We start from the raw sequence: 17,698 nt of genomic DNA on the forward strand, positions 1-17,698 counted from the left end.
AACGCGCAAAGCTAGCCGCTTGAAGTTTTGCACAAGGACATTCCAATTGGGTTGAAATGTTGCACGTAGTGTTCTCTTATGACCTCCAACAATCGTGACAAGTAAGGATCAAATTGGTGTTTAACCTGCTGTAGCTCCCATTTAAACCAATCTCCCGATTATTCGTCAACGGCCTCAAGAAACTGCTATTTTGGCTATTTTGGAAGAAATTTTGTATGTAGGTACACATGTGTCCTTCAACTAAGTTTAATTGTGCAAATTTGTAGTAGTTTCCATGGTGGTGGGTTCCAAAAATTTGGCCGGTCGAACTTTGCAAATTTTTACTGGTTATCTCTAAGCCTAGATAAGGTTAATGATCAGAGAAGCTGTTGTCATTCAAGCTATTCATTTGGCTTATCCTTCCGCTAATATTCCGCAAAAAACAAAGATACCATCTAGTATCTCCTGTCTGTTTCTGGTCATGTCGTAAAAAAACAAATGCGAATATTTTACAACGTTTCCTGTCAACCATAAAAATTATTAAAAATGCCCCAAAACCAAAGTGTCACGTACATTAAACGCTTCAATTCTTCGAAATACCAATCGCCTGGGACACAAAAACATGAATTTTTTGTTATAAAAACATAACAAAGCCCCCCTCTGGCCACGGCATAAATAATAAAATCAAGTAAAATCGTGTTAAGTTGTGCCGTGCCGAAGAGCGTGCCAAGTTCGGCCGGGCCGAATCTTATATACCCTCCACCATAAATCGTATTTGTCGGGTTCTTTGCACGGTATCTCTTTTTAGACAAACAAAGAATAATGGATAAAAATTGTTATGTCATTGGAAATATATGATTGAAGACCAAAGTAGAAATCATTGGGTTATATTTCAGTCCAGAAGAATTGCGTCTTGTAGGGGCACAAAAAGCATAATCGGTTAGTCGGTTTATATGGAAGCTGTCTCAGGCTATAGATCGGTTAAGACCATATTGTACGTGTATGTTGAAGGTCATGGGAGAAGAAGTTGAACTAAAAATTTCAGCAAAATCGGATAAGAATGGCGCCTCTTGTGGATCAAGAAGTCAAGATCCCAGATCGGTTTATATGACAGCTATATCAGGTTATGTACCGATTTGCATCATACTTAACACAGTTATTGGAAGTATTACCCAAATACTGTAAAATTTCAGCCAAATCGGACGAGAATGGCACCCTATAGAGGCTTAAGAAGTCAAGACCCAAGATCGGTTTATATGGCAGCTATATCAAAACATGGACCGAATTGGCCTATTTACAATCCCAACCGACCTACACTAATAAGATGTATTTATGCAAAATTTCAAGCGTCTAGCCTTACTCCTTCGGACGGACGGACGCAGGAGCGGGCAGACGGATGGACATGGCTGGACACAGAGCTGGACATGGCCCGCTTCGCTGCGCCTTCTTTAACTCTCTAATACCTATTTAGGGTGGCGACATTTCGCCCTGAATGTGGATAACGTGCTACTGTAGCCTATGACGCTGAACGTCTGCGTTCGAATCCTGGCGGAACTTTGGACAAAATTTAAAGCGGTGGTTATCCCGCCTTAATGCTGGCAAGGAGGAGGGTCAGCCATCATCCGATATCTAAAAATTATATAGCCTATGTTTCCTTTTTTTGATTCTACGGAACAAACAAACAAACCGAGTCCCATATAGTCATGATGGGTCATATGCCCATTTGGGAAGTTTTTGGGAGGTGGGGTGACCCCCTACACTTCGATCTGATTTTGTTTGCCAGATTCGTAATCTACTCCCGAATATCTCTCATTAAAGCCCCATATGGATATGGACGACCAATTTGTCTGTTTTTGGACATTTTGGTGTTAGGGAGACTTCCTGGGTACTTGGATCCAATTTTTAATACTAAATTCGTATTCTGCTCTTCAATACCTTTCATTTCATATCCATATTGTTTTTATCGGTCCACTTGTGATTTTTGGGTAACGGGGAGGGTCCGCCCCCTTCTGATATCAACAAATTATACAGCATATTTCTTCTTCCTGACCATATACGCAATCTACTCCCGAATACCTTTCATTTGAGTCACATATTGTCATGATCGTCAAATAAACCTATTTTAAGGGGTTTTTGGGGCTGGGGCGGCCCCCCAGGTACTTGGACCCAACTTTTATTATGAAATTCGTACTCTACTCTTGAATACCTTTCATTTGAATTCCATATGGTCCCGATCGCTCCACTTTTAATTTTGGGTAGTACTTTTGGGGTAAGGGGGAGAGTCATAATCTGTGAAAATTTTCAAGGTAATCGGTTCAGCCGTTTTTGAGTCTATACGGAACAAACAAACAAACCGACAAAGAAACACAAATTCAATTTTATATACAAGAGTATGGGGTCTCAGACGAATATTTCGAGGTGTTACAAACGGATTGACGAAATTAGTAAACCCCCCATATGGTGCAGGGTATAAAAAGCCGTTAAACCCGGCCGGATCTATATGGCAGCTATATCCAATTTTGGACTGATCTGAGCCAAATTGCAGAAAGATGCCGAGGGGCCTAACACAACTCCCTGTCTCAAATTTCAGCGAAATCGGACATAAATGCGACTTTTATGGAGCCAAAACCTTAAATCGGCGGATCGGTCTATATGGGAGCTATATCCAAATCTGGAAAGATCTGGGCCAAATTGAAGAAGAATGTCGAAGGGCCTAAAACAACTCACTGCCCAAAATTTACCAAAATCGGACAGTAAATGCTCGTTTTATGGGCCCAAGACCTTAAATCGGCGGATCGGTCTATATGGCAGCTATATCCAAAGCTAAACCGATCTGGGCCAAATTGAAGAGGGATATCAAGGTGTCTAACACAACTCACTGTCCTAAATTTTAGCGAAATCGGACAATAAATGCGACTTTTATGGCCCAAAACCTTAAATCGAGAGATCAGTCTACATGGCAACTACATCCAATTCTGGACCGATCTGGCCCAAATTGAAGAAGAATGTCAAAGGGTCTAACACAGCTCACTGTGCAAATTTCGGCGATAATTGGGCAATAAATGCGCCTTTTATGGGCCCAAGACCTTAAATCGAGAGATCGGTTTATATGGCAGCTATGTCCAAATCTGAACCGATCTGAGCCAAATTGCAGAAAGATGCCGAAGAATCTGACACTACTTATTATACCAATTTTCGGCGAAATCGGATTATAAATGCGACTTTTATGGGCCCAGGACCTTAAATCGAGAGATCGGTCTATATGGCAGCTATAGTCAAATCTGAACCGATCGGAGCCAAATTGAAGCAGTACGTCAAGTGGCCTAACACAACTCACTGTCCCAAATTTCAGCAAAATCGGAAAAAAATCTGGCTTTTATGGGTCTAAGACCCTATATCGGCGGATCGGTCTATATGGGGGCTATTTTAAGATGTAGTCTGATACATCTGGCTTTTATGGGTCTAAGACCCTACATCAGCGGATCGGTCTATATGGGGGCTATTTTAAGATGTAGTCTGATACAGCCCATCTTCGAATTAGACCTGCCTATGGACAAAAGAAGTACCTGTGCAAAGTTTGAGTTCAATATCTCTATTTTAAAACACTGTAGCGTGATTTTAACAGACAAACGGACAGACAGACGGACATGGCTAGATCGTCTTAGAATTTTACGATGGTTCGAAATATTTTTACTTTGTAGATTCGGAAGTGGATATTTCGATGTGTTGCAAACGGAATGACTAAATAAATATACCCCCTATCCTATGGTGGTGGGTATATAAGCGTGAACAATAAAATTTGCTTTGAGGCAGATTGGAAAATATTGGTCAGAGACAGACATTTGATGAATGGAATTCGATTTCATTTTGTTTGGACATCCTTGAATTTGGCAATGAACAATTGCCAGAGGGTTCGGATGTGCCTGTTGGTAAGGGTGATGTTCAAGCAGGGGCAATGTTTAGTCTTAAAATTTTTTAAAATGGTTAATTCTATTAACAACATGAATTGCAACATGAATGACAGCGAGCATGGCATTTCTATTAAAACAAACGTAGTTAGGCGGCAAACCGATGGACAAATGGTCGAATACCCAAATGCCTAAATGCCTTTTTGCTGTTGTGGGGTTTGGAAGTGTTAACAATTGCCAATGATGGCCATTTTGGCTTAAAACAAATATCATGTCGTAAAGGTTTTAAATCATCCATTTCGTTCAAAGTGTTGAGTGCTTGCTGGTGGTTGCTTGAAATGTTCGTCGCGTCTGGCTTGTCCCATGGTTTCACTGACCTTTGGTAACATAGATTTTCGCTTTTGTTAACTTTTTGTTTTTTTTTTCTACTTTTTTGCATTTGTGCCCAAAAGTTGACTCAGTCCAGAGGTCAGTTTTTATGTTGAATTTGGTAAAACCGCGGTAAATATTTTCTTTGCTTTGGTCGATGGCAACTTGAGAACTAACAAAGGGCGCCAAATAAATCTCTTTGACATTCAAAAGGGGCAAAAGTGTGTCAAGGAAGTTTGATGGGAAATTCATTATGGTTTGGGGGTTGCAAAAGGGCATGTAAGACAATTGTTTTTGACCAAATTAAAAGCGCATAAAACACGGCTTGGAGACTAAGACTAACGGCCTCCAGAGGAACCAGAAATATATCTAGGAGATGGGCTTATATTAGGAGCTATATGAGGTTTTTGACCGAGTCGGGCCATACTTGGTACATGTAGAAGAAAAAACTATCGTTCAAAATATCAGCCAAATTTGTTAGATCTGAGCCGTCTATAGGCTCAAGAAGTATAGTCAGGAGATCGGTTTACTTGGGAGCTATTTCTGAACATGGACCGATTTGGTCCAACCAACTTTTATTTATAAGAAACTAGCTGAAGCGGGGCCGCTCTGCTGCACCTTCTTTTATTTTATATGGAACAAAACTATCCTTTAAATATTTATTTTCGACAATTAAGAGCTTTTAAAGAATTACAATGCTTCGAAAATAGTATGTGCCTTATCTGAATCCCATATGATCTATATTGGTGTCTGAATTCGCTCAGAGGGTTTAAGGTCATTTAAGTTTGGATGTTTGATGTAGCCCATTCTTAATAGGCCTTTATATGGATACTGACAAGAACCCCAGGGTGGTGGTTGGTGGGTTTAGGGGGTGGTGTGCACCAATAGAAACTTGGTTCCGAAAGTAGGTACGAATATCGTGCTCTACTCCCAAATACCTTTCATTTTAGCCCCATATTGCCATGGTTGGAAAAATTTCTCCAATTATGTTCAATTTAGGGGTGTTTTCTGGTGTGAGTAGGTCCCCCAGACACTTAAGTCCCCCAGACACTTTAAAATATCAGCATCGTGCTCTACTCTCAAATAACAATTTATTTCAACCACATATTGCCATTGGTTTTGAGGAGGAGTTTGCAGGAAGAGGAGTCCCCCCAACCACATGGCCCCAAAATTGGTTATCAAATTCGTTTGCTAATCTCAAATACCTTTCATTTGAGCCACATATTGGCATGGTTGAAAAATTTTTAACCTTTGAGGAATGTTTTGGCGAAGGGGTGATGCCCTAAATACATGGTCCAAAATTTGGATATCAAATTCGTATTCTACTCTCAAACATCTTAATTTGAGCCCCATATTGCGATAGTCAGTAAAAAATTGCTGTTTGTGGGATATTTTTGGAAATGTGTAGACCCCCAGAAAATTGGTCCTGAAAGTGGGTATCAATTCTTGCTCTGCCCTTTCATTTAAGCTCCACATTGGCATAGTCGGTAAATATGCCCGATTTAGGGGTGTTTTGGGGAGTGGGGTGGTCCCCCAAATACTAAGCCCTGAAAATGTATCAGCAACGTGCTCTATTCTCATACATTTGAACATCATATTGCCATTAACCTCAAAATTGGATATCAAATTCGTTGTCTAATCTAATCTAAAAACTAATCTAAAAACTTTGACTATCGAGCTCCACTGTCTTGAAGATCCAAATTGTCTTGGTGAGCAAATAAGTCCTAATTGGGGGGTTGTTGTGGTGGTGGGACGTCCCCTAGACAGTGGGTCCCGAATGTTGAAGTCAGATTTATGGTCTACTCCCAAATACCTTTCATTTGAGCCCCATTTTTCTATAGGCGGCAAACATGACTGGTTTGGGGGGTGTTTTGGGGGATGGGGTGGCCACTCAGTGACTTGACTTTGAAAATATATATCAGATTCGTGTTCTACTCTAAAAAACCTCTTATTTGAGCCTCATATTGCAATGGTCATCAAACACTTCCTATTTGGGGGTGGGTGGCCCATAGACACTTTTCCCAAATATTGATATCACATTTGTGCTCTACGCCCAAAGACCTTTCATTTGAATCCCATATTGCTATGGTCGTAAATTCCTGTCCCCTTTGGGGGATGTTCTCGGGGATGGGCGGACCCTCAAACACTTGGTCCCACATCTGGATATCAGATTCGAATTCTACACTCAAATACCTTTTATTTAAGCCCCATATTCCCATGGTCAGTAAATAAGTCCTGTTGGGGGGGGTGTTTTGGGGAATGGGTGGACTCCCAAAAACTTGGTCCCACATTTGGTTATCAGATTCGTATTATCCTCGCAAATACCTTTCATTTGAGTCCCATTTTGCCGTGGTCGGTAAATATGTCCGATTTAGGGGTGTTTTGGGGGTTGCGGTGGTCACCCTAACACTTGGTCCGACAATTGGATATCAGATACGTTTTCTTATTCTAAATACCTTTCATTTGAATCCCATATTGTGGTGATTGGTCTATATATATATTTCGTTGGGTTTAGGGTGGGGCAGTCCCCCTAGGTACCCCATCCAAAATTTGGATATCAAAATTTTTTTTTAGGGTACTATATGAGAGCACACAAAATTTCGCTTAAATCGCATCACCCTTTCCGAGATCTGGCATTTCTGAAAATTAGGGTAAGGGGGAGGGTCCGCCCCCCCTTTAGATATCAAAAAATGTAGTACCCACCACAGTATCATTATGCATAATCTGTAAAAATTTGAAGAAAATCTGTTCAGCCGTTTCTGAGTCTATAAGGAACACACAAACAAACAAACACAAATTGGTTTTTATATCTAAAGAAATTTTCGTTCACACTTTCAGGCGCCTAGTTTTACTCTTTCAAAACTTAAGGTGCTTACGACAGATGGACGGATAGACATGGCTAGATCGACTTAAAATTTCCTGGTGATCAAGAAGATATATACTTTATGGGGTCTTAGGCAAATATTACGAGGTGTTACAAAAGGAATGACGGAATTAGTATAACTCGCCCCCCATCCTATGGGGGAGGCTATAAAAACTGTTGCTTGCATCATTACTGAATGGTTCCACTTAGAAATTTCTCATTTGGCTTAGCCATGTTCGTCTGTCGTCATATCTTTTCGGTGCCGTTTGTCCATCTGAGGTGTTTTTGTAGTTAAGGGGGAGATCTCATTTGTTACTCAATCATCACAAAATTCTTCACATACAACTTTTTTCGACCAAAGAGAAAAGCTATAAATTTTAGTAAAAAAAATCGGTTTAGATTTAGTTATTGCTCCTATATGCATACATATTTCGTCCGATTAGGTTAGAGTAGGTTGAAAAGAGGTTGCTGATCTTAATCCGCCGTATGCCAATATGGACATACACCTTAGCCAGTAATCGTCTTGTTGTGCGCTCTAAATACTAAACAAGTAAAAGCGCGCTAAGATTGGCCGGGCCGAATCCTGGGAACCCACCACCATGGATTCTGCTAAAATATGGGAACTATATCTTCTTATACACCGATTTGGACCGTGCCTTGTTGAGAGTCATAATAGAACACTGTGTACAAAGTTTCAGCCAAATCGGATGAAAATTGAGGCTTTAGCGGGCTCAAGAAGTCAAAGCGTAAGATCGGTTTATATGGGATTTATATGTGGTTATAGACTGATTTTGACCGTACTTGGCAAACTTATTGTCTCTGGAAGAAAAAGACGTAAACATGGTCGCGTATGCTGATGACGTAAAAATAGCCTTTAGCGGAAGTTTCCCAGCAATCTAAGAGATATACTTCAGGAAGTTCTACGTGCAACAGCAAAGTGGGTTACCGAAAGTGGTCTAGGTATAAATTCGTGCAAGACAGAAGTAGTTCTTTTCAGCAGGAGATACAATTTGCCTACAGTGGAATCTGTCTCCTTGGGTGGAGAAAATGGTCCATTTACAGAAAGCGCAAAATACCTGGGTGTTTTGCTAGACAGGAAATTGAACTTCTAATCCAACATCTTTGAAAGGGCAAGAAAGGCCTGCAAGAGAGCAATTGGCAAAAGTTGGGGATTTACACCTCATGTCATGCATTGGGTATATACTGCAGTTATCAGACCTATAATGCTATATAGTGTTGTGGTCTGGTGGACGGCGTTCGAAAAGTCCACCCACTGCTCAATACTTAATCGGATCCAAAGGTTGGCTTGTTTGTGCATCACAGCCGCACTGAGGACGACACCATCTGATGCACTGAATTTAATGCTACATCAAATGCCAAATTGCAGCGACCACTGCCGTGAGGTTGAGTCGATCTGAATGGTTTAACGGTAGGAACTAGAAGGCATCTTCCTTCATCTTCTGTTCCTGTGGTATCACAATGGACAAAAACGAAAGTGAATGTGATGGCAGACTGCCACTTAAACCTTACCTAACCTAACCTGGCACACATCTTGTAAGTCATAACGAACTATATGTGCAAATTTTCAGCTGAATCAGACAAAAATTGCGGCTTCCTGGGGCTCAAGAATTCAAATCGCGAGATCGGTTTATATGGGAGCTGTATCATGTTATAGACCTATTTCGAGCGTACCTGGCACAGTTGTTGAAAGTCATTACGAATACGTTGTGCAAATTTTCAGCTAAATCGGACAAAAATTGCGGCTTGAAAGGAATCAAGAAGTCAAATCGGGAGATAAGTTTATATGGGATCTATTTCTAAATCTGAAACGATATGGCCCATTTGCAATTCCCAATTACCTACATCAATATGAAGTATCTGTGCAGATTTTCAAGCGTCTAGCTTAACGCGTTCGATCGCTATCGTGATTTCGACAGACGGACGGACGGACATGGCTAGTTCAAATCAGAATTTCGATTTCGATACCCTCCTATCGAGGAGGGTATAAAAATGGTGGCATGGTTAGCATAAATATCGTCTCTGACACCAAGACAGCGACTAAATTTCTGGAGAACTTATTTCTGAAGTCAAAAAGCAGCACCTGAAGTCATGGATCTCCCAACAACACAGTTAGAAATTTATTTGCTCTGGATGCCGAGCTACAGAAATACTACAGGCAAATATAAAAAGGACACTGACAACACTGGAATCCTATTAAGAATTTCTGCAGGAGCTTTGATAAGGTTGTGTAGGAGGAAACAAAGAACGTCTGATGTGTGTCTGTCTGTTTGCACTGGCAAACAGAAAAGTTACCCTTTAGGTTCTTATTTCTATGAAGACCTGTAGGAATTAGCGAAGCAGAACAAGCAGAACAAGAACAGAAAGATTTTTTCCTTCTACTGTTTTTGTGTCATCGCCATGGCCTTTTATTGTCTAAGTGAGTGAGTCTGATTGCTGGCTGTCACTAAGAGTTAATCAACCCTTCTTTAAGCTATTCAACAGTTTGTCCAAAAGCCCCTTTGCTTAAAAAATGATCCCAACAAACGTGTTATTAATTTTATTTGCCAACAATCAATTGTCGGACAGAGTCAACATTTGTGATTTTTGGGTCTATTCATTCAAGGGGTAAACCATCACATGTGTGTGTGTGTGTGTGCGTTTGTTTGTGTTTTATATCCCTGCTTTATTGGCTGAAATGTTTCTAATGACAATGGTTTTTAAATTTAACCCTAACCCACTCTACATAGCCTTGTTGAAATGATGGTAGAGGGGTTTTTTTATTTGTTTTGAGTTGGCGGTGTGTGGTGTAGTTGAGGAGTAGAGTAACCTTTTGCTTTGGCGCTCGCACATTCTTTGGACTAGTCATTCTCACACACCTTCAAACAGAAACCTTAAAAGTTATATGAGAGTGGGAGGTGATTGGTTGAGTAGGCAAGTGTGTGAGAGAGAGAGAAAGAGAGAGAGAGGCCTCCGTCTCTGTGTATTCAAAAAGATTTGTTTACTTGGGAAGCAACAAATAGCCTGTTACGCTTTTATTTTTGTTATTTTGGGATCTTTTGTTTTCTTGCCATCATCACTGATTTCCTTGGCCATTGGGTGTGTGAGTGTGTATGGATGTAATTGTTTATGCTTGAAGTGGGTGTTTTGTATTGTGGGTGATGTTACATTTTTATTCATTGTCTGTGTGTGTGTGTGTGGTGTGTGCGTGTTTTCTTTACGGCCAAAGGCCCTTGGGGTATCTTTGCAGTTTTGTGTGTGTGTTTTATTTTGTTGCCTTTGGGTTCAAAATTAGCGCAAACCAATAATGGTGAATGCTCGCTCCATAAAGCCATGGCGAATAAAAATGTATAAGAAAAGAAGACAAACATCAGCAAAAACCAAAAATAAAACAGAAAACAGAAAACCACAGACAAAGACAATAAAATAACAAAAGCAAAGAATACAATCCAAAGCAATCCCAAAACTGGGTCATTAAAAATTCAATACAAGTCGAGGTAGTTTTCATGTCTTAAGGTTTTCTCGTTTGGCGTTTATGCTAACGCTCGCTCATCTCTCGCCCTCGCTCTCTTGCCAAGCCAATTTTCTTATTCAATGGTCACACAAAATGGTCAGGGTGTATAGTAAATGGCAAATGGTATAAGCCAACAGGAATTGGCTCTAATAAGCAGCATTTCTTAAATGTGTTAAAGTTTTTCTTTGCAATATTTTGTGTGGTTTTCTTTTTACTCCTTGGGGTTGTTTGTTCTTCTTATTCTGCACAACAAGGACATTTGCAAAAAATGTTTTTTTTTCACTTTTATTTTCGTTTGGGTTAAAGAAACATGTTTTTGGGTTTTCCAGATTTAATATTTAAATTATGGTAAATATTTATTTTTATCTTTTAGGAGTTTATTTTGGCAAAAAGTTTACCGAGAACAAGGTGAGGGATGATTTTCTTTCCTTTTTCACAGGAATTTGTGAAGATATTTTTCGCACATTTACTGTAACTAACTTGATTATGACTATGGTCTGTGGTTACTTATTCTTGTCCCTTGTTATAGAGGGATAATGGTATTCCTAATCAAGGGTATAATTCCATAGTATTAAAAGTATTTGATTGAAGGAAAACATTTTGTTGTCCTTTTTTTGGGGAGTGACAATGGGAATAAATTGAACCAGAAACTGTATGGGTGTGAAGAAAAAACATTAGTTTTAGATTTTGTGTAAATGCAAATTTGCCCATGAACACTACGTTAGGAAACTGGGATGAACTTGTCACATATCAATGAGTGCTGCCCGATTCAAGTTTAAGCTCAATGATAAGGGGCCTCCTTTTTATAGCCAAGTCCGAACGGCGTGCCACAGTGCGATACCTCTTTGTGGAGAAGTTTTTACATGGCCGCTATACCAAATGGTACAGCACCTCCCAAATGTCGTTAGCATTAGGAAAGGATAACAACCGCGGGAAATTTGAATGATATTCTCGCCAGGATTCGAAACTTGGTGTTCAGCGTCATATGCGGACAGTGAGTTGCGTTAGGTTCTTCGATAACTTTCTTCAATTTGGCCCAGATCGGTCCAGATTTGGATATAGCTGCCATTTAGACCGATCTCTCGATTTAAAGTCTTGGTGCCATAAAAGGCACATTTATAATTCGATTTCGCTGAAATTTGACACAGTGACTTATGTTAGGCTTTTCGACATCCGTTTCGTATATGGTTCAGATCGGTATATATTTGGATTTGGGTACTTAAAAGCCCAATATTTTGTTCCACCAAATTGAGCAATGACTGGTCCGAATCGGAACATATTTCGATAAAGCTGCTATGGAGACATTCGACACGTTCAGCCATGCCAAACTATTTGAGGACATCGCCAACACGTCCCTCCAGCCAGGCCTGAAACGCGGTGTAGCGAATTATTTGTATGGTCGCTAGTTATTTGTGGAATTTAGGGAGTAGAGTGAAACCGTGAGTTCCTCAAGGTGGGCTGAACTAACCTCTACCTATCCTCCATTAACCCCCCCCCCCCCCCCCCAAATGACTGACTTCCAATAACTGTATGGCGTACATCGGTATATAACCTGATATAGCTGCCATATAAACCGATCTGGGATCGTGACTTCTTGAGCCTCTATCCGATTCTGCTCAAATTTAGTACAACGGCTGATACATATGGTCTGAATGGATCAATAGCTTGATACAGCTCCCATATAAACCTATCTCCCGATTTTGCTTCCTAAGCCCATACAAAGAGCAATTCTTATCCGAATGAACTGAAATATTACACAATGACTTCTACAATGTTCAGCATTCATGTATGGTCCGAATCGGGAGGTATAACCTGATATAGCTCCAACAGCATAACAGTTGTTGTTCAATAATCTTTGCTTGCCTAAAAAGAGATACCGCGCATAGAACTCGACAAATGCCATCCAAGGTGGAGGGTATATAAGATTCGGCCTGGCCGAACTTAGCACGCTCTTACTTGTTGAAGATATCTGCCACTATTCCTTCAGCCACATTGTACACTACATACTCGCATGAGGTGCGTAATGAGCTGAAAGTGATGGTCGATGAAGAAATTTTTCTGACCATCAAGTGTCCCAAATCACTCGGCGTCAAATTTGACAGCTCTTACATATTCTCCCCACATGCCACACTAATTTGCGATAAAGTCAAAAGTAGAAACAAAGTCCTCAAGTCACTTGCCGGCAGCACTTGGCGTGCAGTCAAAGAAGCCTTGTTGACCAGGTACAAAGCAATTAGCCGGTCTGTGGTAAGTTATGCAGCGCCAGTGTGGTTTCTTCAGCTATGCAACATGCAGTGGAATTATATTCAGATATATCAGAATGCCGCCCTTCGAACTGCGACGGGCTGTCTCCCCAGATCTCATGTGGACCACCCCCATCAGGAGACAAATACCCTACCAGTGCGAAGACATAACTACACGCCTTCTTAGCAATATCTCTTGGGCTGTTATCGCAGAGACCATCCAAATCATCATCTTGTGAATAGATATCCTTAAGGTAGATCTACATGATCTAGAGCGTGAGGTGCAGCGCTGCAAGAGAGAACCTCTAGATCAAGCGGCATATGATGCGCGGCTAGACAACATTCATACAGACACGGCAGCAGATGCGGTAAATAGCTACCGCATGAATGTAGTCCTAGGATAACGACCGCCTCTAGGTGCACCAGAAGAAATAGACCTCCCCCGGCAAACCAGAGTAGTTCTGGCCCAATTTCTTTCCGGCAGATGCAGCCGCCTCAGCTCCTACAGAGCAAGAATTTGTGGCGACGAGCAAGATCTATGTCGTGATTGTGACCAGGGACCCCACAATAAACGCCACATATTTAGCTGCCCAGCCAGACCCACTCGACTCAGACCCAGATCCCTCTGGACACACCCCATCTTAGCCGCAGAGTTCCTGGATCTTGACACTCAACAGAATCAAGCAGACGAAAGATAGAACACAACAAACTGCTATAACAGCAACAACGATCGGACAAAAAATAGATCTGTACTTTGTATACAAATCAACATGGACAGACAGACATAGCTAAATCGAATCAGAAAGTGATTCTGAGTTGATTGGTATACTTTTCAATGGGTTTAGCCCTCTTCCATCTGGGTATTACAAACAAATTTACTAAGTTATAATACCCTGTACCAATGTAATGGTAAATCTTTTGCATTTTTTACCCACCACGAAGGATGGGGGTATATTCATTTTGCCATACCGTTTGCAACACATCGAAATATCCATTTCCGACCCTATAAAGTATATATATTCTTGATCAGCGTAAAAATCTAAGACGATCTAGCCATGTCCATCCGTCTGTCCGTCTGTCTGTTGAAATCACGCTACAGTCTTTAAAAATAGAGATATTGAGCTGAAACTTTGCACAGATTATTTTTATGTCCATAGGCAGGTTAAGTTCGAAGATGGGCTATATTGGACTATATCTTGAATAGGCCCCATATAGACCGGTCCGCCGATTTAGGGTCTTCCATAAAAGGCGCATTTATTGTCCGATTTTGCTGAAATTTGGAACAGTGAGTTGTGCTAGGACCTTCAACATTCTTCATCAATTTGGTTCAGATCATTTCAGATTTAGATATGGTTGCCATATAGACCGATCCTCCGATTTAGGGTCTTAGGCCCATAAAAGCCACATTTATTTTCCGATTTTGTTGAAATTTGAGACAGTGAGTTTTCTTGGGCCCCTCGATATCTTTCTTCAATTTGTTTCAGATCGGTCCAGATTTGGATATAGCTGCCATGTAGAGCGATCTCTCGATTTAGGGTTTTGGGTCCATAAAAAGCGCATTTACTATCTGATGTCGCCGAAATTTCGGACAGTGAGTTAAGTTAAGCCCCTCGACATACTTTTGCAATTTTGCGCAGATAGGTTCAGATTTGGATATAGTCGCCATATAGACCGATTTCTCGTTTTAAGGTTTTAGACCGATAATAGGCGCATTTATTGTCTGATTTTGCTGAAATTTGGTTAAGTGAGTTGCGTTAGGCTCTCCAACCTCCCTGTTTAGTGCAGCATAGATAGGTCCAGATTTGCATATAGCGGCCATATATACCTTTCTCCTTATTTAAGGATTTTTTTCCATAAGAGGTGAATTTATTAACCGATTTCACTGAAATTTAGCACAATGACTGGCATTAGACCCCTCGACATTCGTACCGAGTATAGTTAAAATCGGTTTACATTTCGATGTAAGACCGATCTCTCAGTTTAAGTTCTTGGGCCCATAACATGCGCAGTTTTTGTCCAATTTCGCTGAAATTTTGTATAGCGAGTTGTATTAAGCTCCTCGATATCCCTGTTCAATACGACCCAGATAGGTCCAGATTTGGATATGGCTGCCATATGTAACGATCTCCCGATTAAAGGTTTCAGGGCAGACGAGTTGGCGCTGAAGGCCAGAGGACTGCCGTCAATGAACTTGCCCGAAGCTTTTCGGGTTGACGCAGTCCGAGTTGAGGCAGTGGGCGACGAATGAGCATGCAACATTGTGGCACAGTGAAACGGTCGGTAGGACAACGAAAATCCTATGGGGGGATCCAGATCGTGAGAAGACGAGGCTATTACTGACAGGAAGCAAGAAGGAGGTGAGTATAGCTATTGGTATCATAACGGGACACATAGGACTACGAGCTCACTTATGTAAAATCGGTGTGGCAAGTGATAGCATGTGTAGAGCATGCGGGGAAGATGATGAGACGTGGAGCATTTCATTTGTCATTGTCCGGCTTTTGTGTCTAACAGATACCGGCACTTAGGTGGAGACACCATACCAGACATGAACCAACTTAGGGGAGTGGTATTGAAAACAATTAAGGACTTTGTAAGTAGCACGGAATTCCTAACTTAAAATTTTGTTTTTAGAGGTTACTTTATAGTTTTTAGAGAACACAACAAGCCGATTACTGGCTTAGGTGTATGTCCATAGTGGAATGAGGCGGATTAATAGATGCACCCTCTTTTCAACCTAACCTAACCTAATATTGTTGTAAATCGTTGGGGAATGCAAATGGGTCCTATCGATTCAGATTTAGACAAAGCCCCCATACAAACCGATCTCCCGATTTGACTCCTTGAGCCCTTGCAAATCGCAATTTTTGTCTACTCTGACTGAAATTTTGCATGTAGAGTTCTGTTATGGCTTCCAAGAACTGTGCTTAGTACTATCTAAATGGGTCTATAATCTGATACAGATTTAAATATAGCTCCCATATAAACCGATCTCCCGATTTGACTTCTTGAGCGCTTGCAAGTCTCAATTTTTATCCAATTTGGCTGAAATTGGTCATGTAGTGTTCTGTCCTGACTTCCAACAACTGTGCCAAGTATGGTTCAAATCGGTCTATAACCAGATATAGCTGCCATCTAAACCCTTCTTCTGTTTTGAATTCTTAATCCCCTGGAAGTCAAAATTTTTGTCCGATTTGCCTGACATTTTTCAGATAGTGTTCTGATGCACCTTCCAATAACTGTACAAATGAATAATTCAAGTCAGTCTTTATACTGATATAGCAATTTTTGTCCTATTTGGCTGAAATTTTGCAAGCGTGTTCTGTTATGACTTCCAACAACTGTTCTTAGTACGGTTACAATCGTTCTATAACCTGATATAGCTTCTATTGGGTTGCCCAAAAAGTAATTGCGGATTTTTCATATAGTCGGCTTTGACAAGTTTTTTCACAGCTTGTGACTCTGTAATTGCATTCTTTCTTCTGTCAGTTATCAGCTGTTACTTTTAGCTTGCTTTAGAAAAAAAGTGTAAAAAAAGAATATTTGATTAAAGTTCATTCTAAGTTTTATTAAAAATGCATTTACTTTCCTTTAAAAAATCCGCAATTACTTTTTGGGCAACCCAATATATAGACCGATCTCCCGATTTCACTTCTTGAGTCCTTACAAGCCGCTCTTTTTTCCAATTTTGATGACACATAATAACTTCGCCCAGAGAGACGTATTCATATAGAATATAATTTTCGATGTATTCTAAAATGGTAGGTGAGCAACACATGTTTTTGTTCTTCCAGTGTAGAAGAGATTGACAAACATAAATTTCTTATTACCTTTTGAGTATAAGAGTATAACAGACTGTACAAGGCATACGATAGGGAAATCAGAACAAATTGTAAATCCTAAAATCAATAATCGAAACTGAAAGTTAAATCAAAAACTATAAAAAAAAAAAAAATTATTCATATTTCGGTTTTACTTGAGTTCCTTGACCCATGACTACAGTCAGTTTTCAAAAGTTTTAAATAATGGCTGTTTTTAATGGCCATAGTGGACCACGCCCTAGGAGAATTAAAATGTCTTCAAAGTTTTTCTTATATAACTTTTTTGTTACATTTTTCTTTCATATCCATACACCACCTTTTATTATCCAACTTTATATCCTGGCAGGCAACAATTGGCAGTTTTGTTTCACAAGTTTCGTTTTCCACGTTTCACACATTCACTAGGAAAAATTTTTATTTCCTTTTACTTTGAAATTTGTTTTATTTTTTATTTTTTTTTTAATTTTTTAATTCGTTAATCGAAAATTTCGTAAATACATTTTTCCCTTGTTGTCCTTTTGGTTTTTTTTTTTTGTCAGATTTCTTTAAAGAAGTTTCTGTAATGTTTGCCTTCAAAACGTTTAAGTTTTTCAGCACTGACTTGAAAGCAAGAAAAATTGATTTTTTTTCCTTTGGATGGGGAATTTTTTTTCTTAGTTTTTTCTTCTGTCTTCCCAGACTTTAATGCTATTGTCCGCTAAAAGCCAGCCATAGGTTTAAATGCCTTTAAAGTCTCTTCGAAACTAAAGTGAAAATTTTGCATATTTTTGCTCAACCTTATAGCGAGCACTCAAAGGGAAAAAATAGTGAAAACTTAGAAATTCCAAGTTTTGTTTGATTCTACTTACCTTCCACCCTGGGTTTGGTTAAATGGACAAACGACTATGAGTTTTCGAATGAATGAATGAAATTTGTTTACTTTTGTAGTATTTAACGCATTTCTAGTATCACCCACTTAGGCACAGGCCTATTCGTATTCCCTCTTTAGAGGCGGCTGGCCCCCA

General features: G+C 40.0%; 1 protein-coding gene across 2 annotated transcripts in view; it reads right to left on the minus strand.

Annotated features, from left to right (window-relative positions):
- LOC106092939 (prominin-2) overlaps nucleotides 1-17,420 on the minus strand; it is an 82,702-nt gene extending 65,282 nt beyond the window's left edge. For both annotated transcript variants that reach the window (XM_059369474.1, XM_059369473.1), the window contains exon 1: nucleotides 17,011-17,420. The gene's annotated coding sequence lies outside the window, so the exon portion shown is untranslated. The remainder of the gene's footprint in view (nucleotides 1-17,010) is intronic.
- Nucleotides 17,421-17,698: the final 278 nt, after the last annotated feature.

Source organism: Stomoxys calcitrans, chromosome 5 (assembly GCF_963082655.1).
Source record: "Stomoxys calcitrans chromosome 5, idStoCalc2.1, whole genome shotgun sequence".
Lineage (NCBI taxonomy): Eukaryota > Metazoa > Arthropoda > Insecta > Diptera > Muscidae > Stomoxys > Stomoxys calcitrans.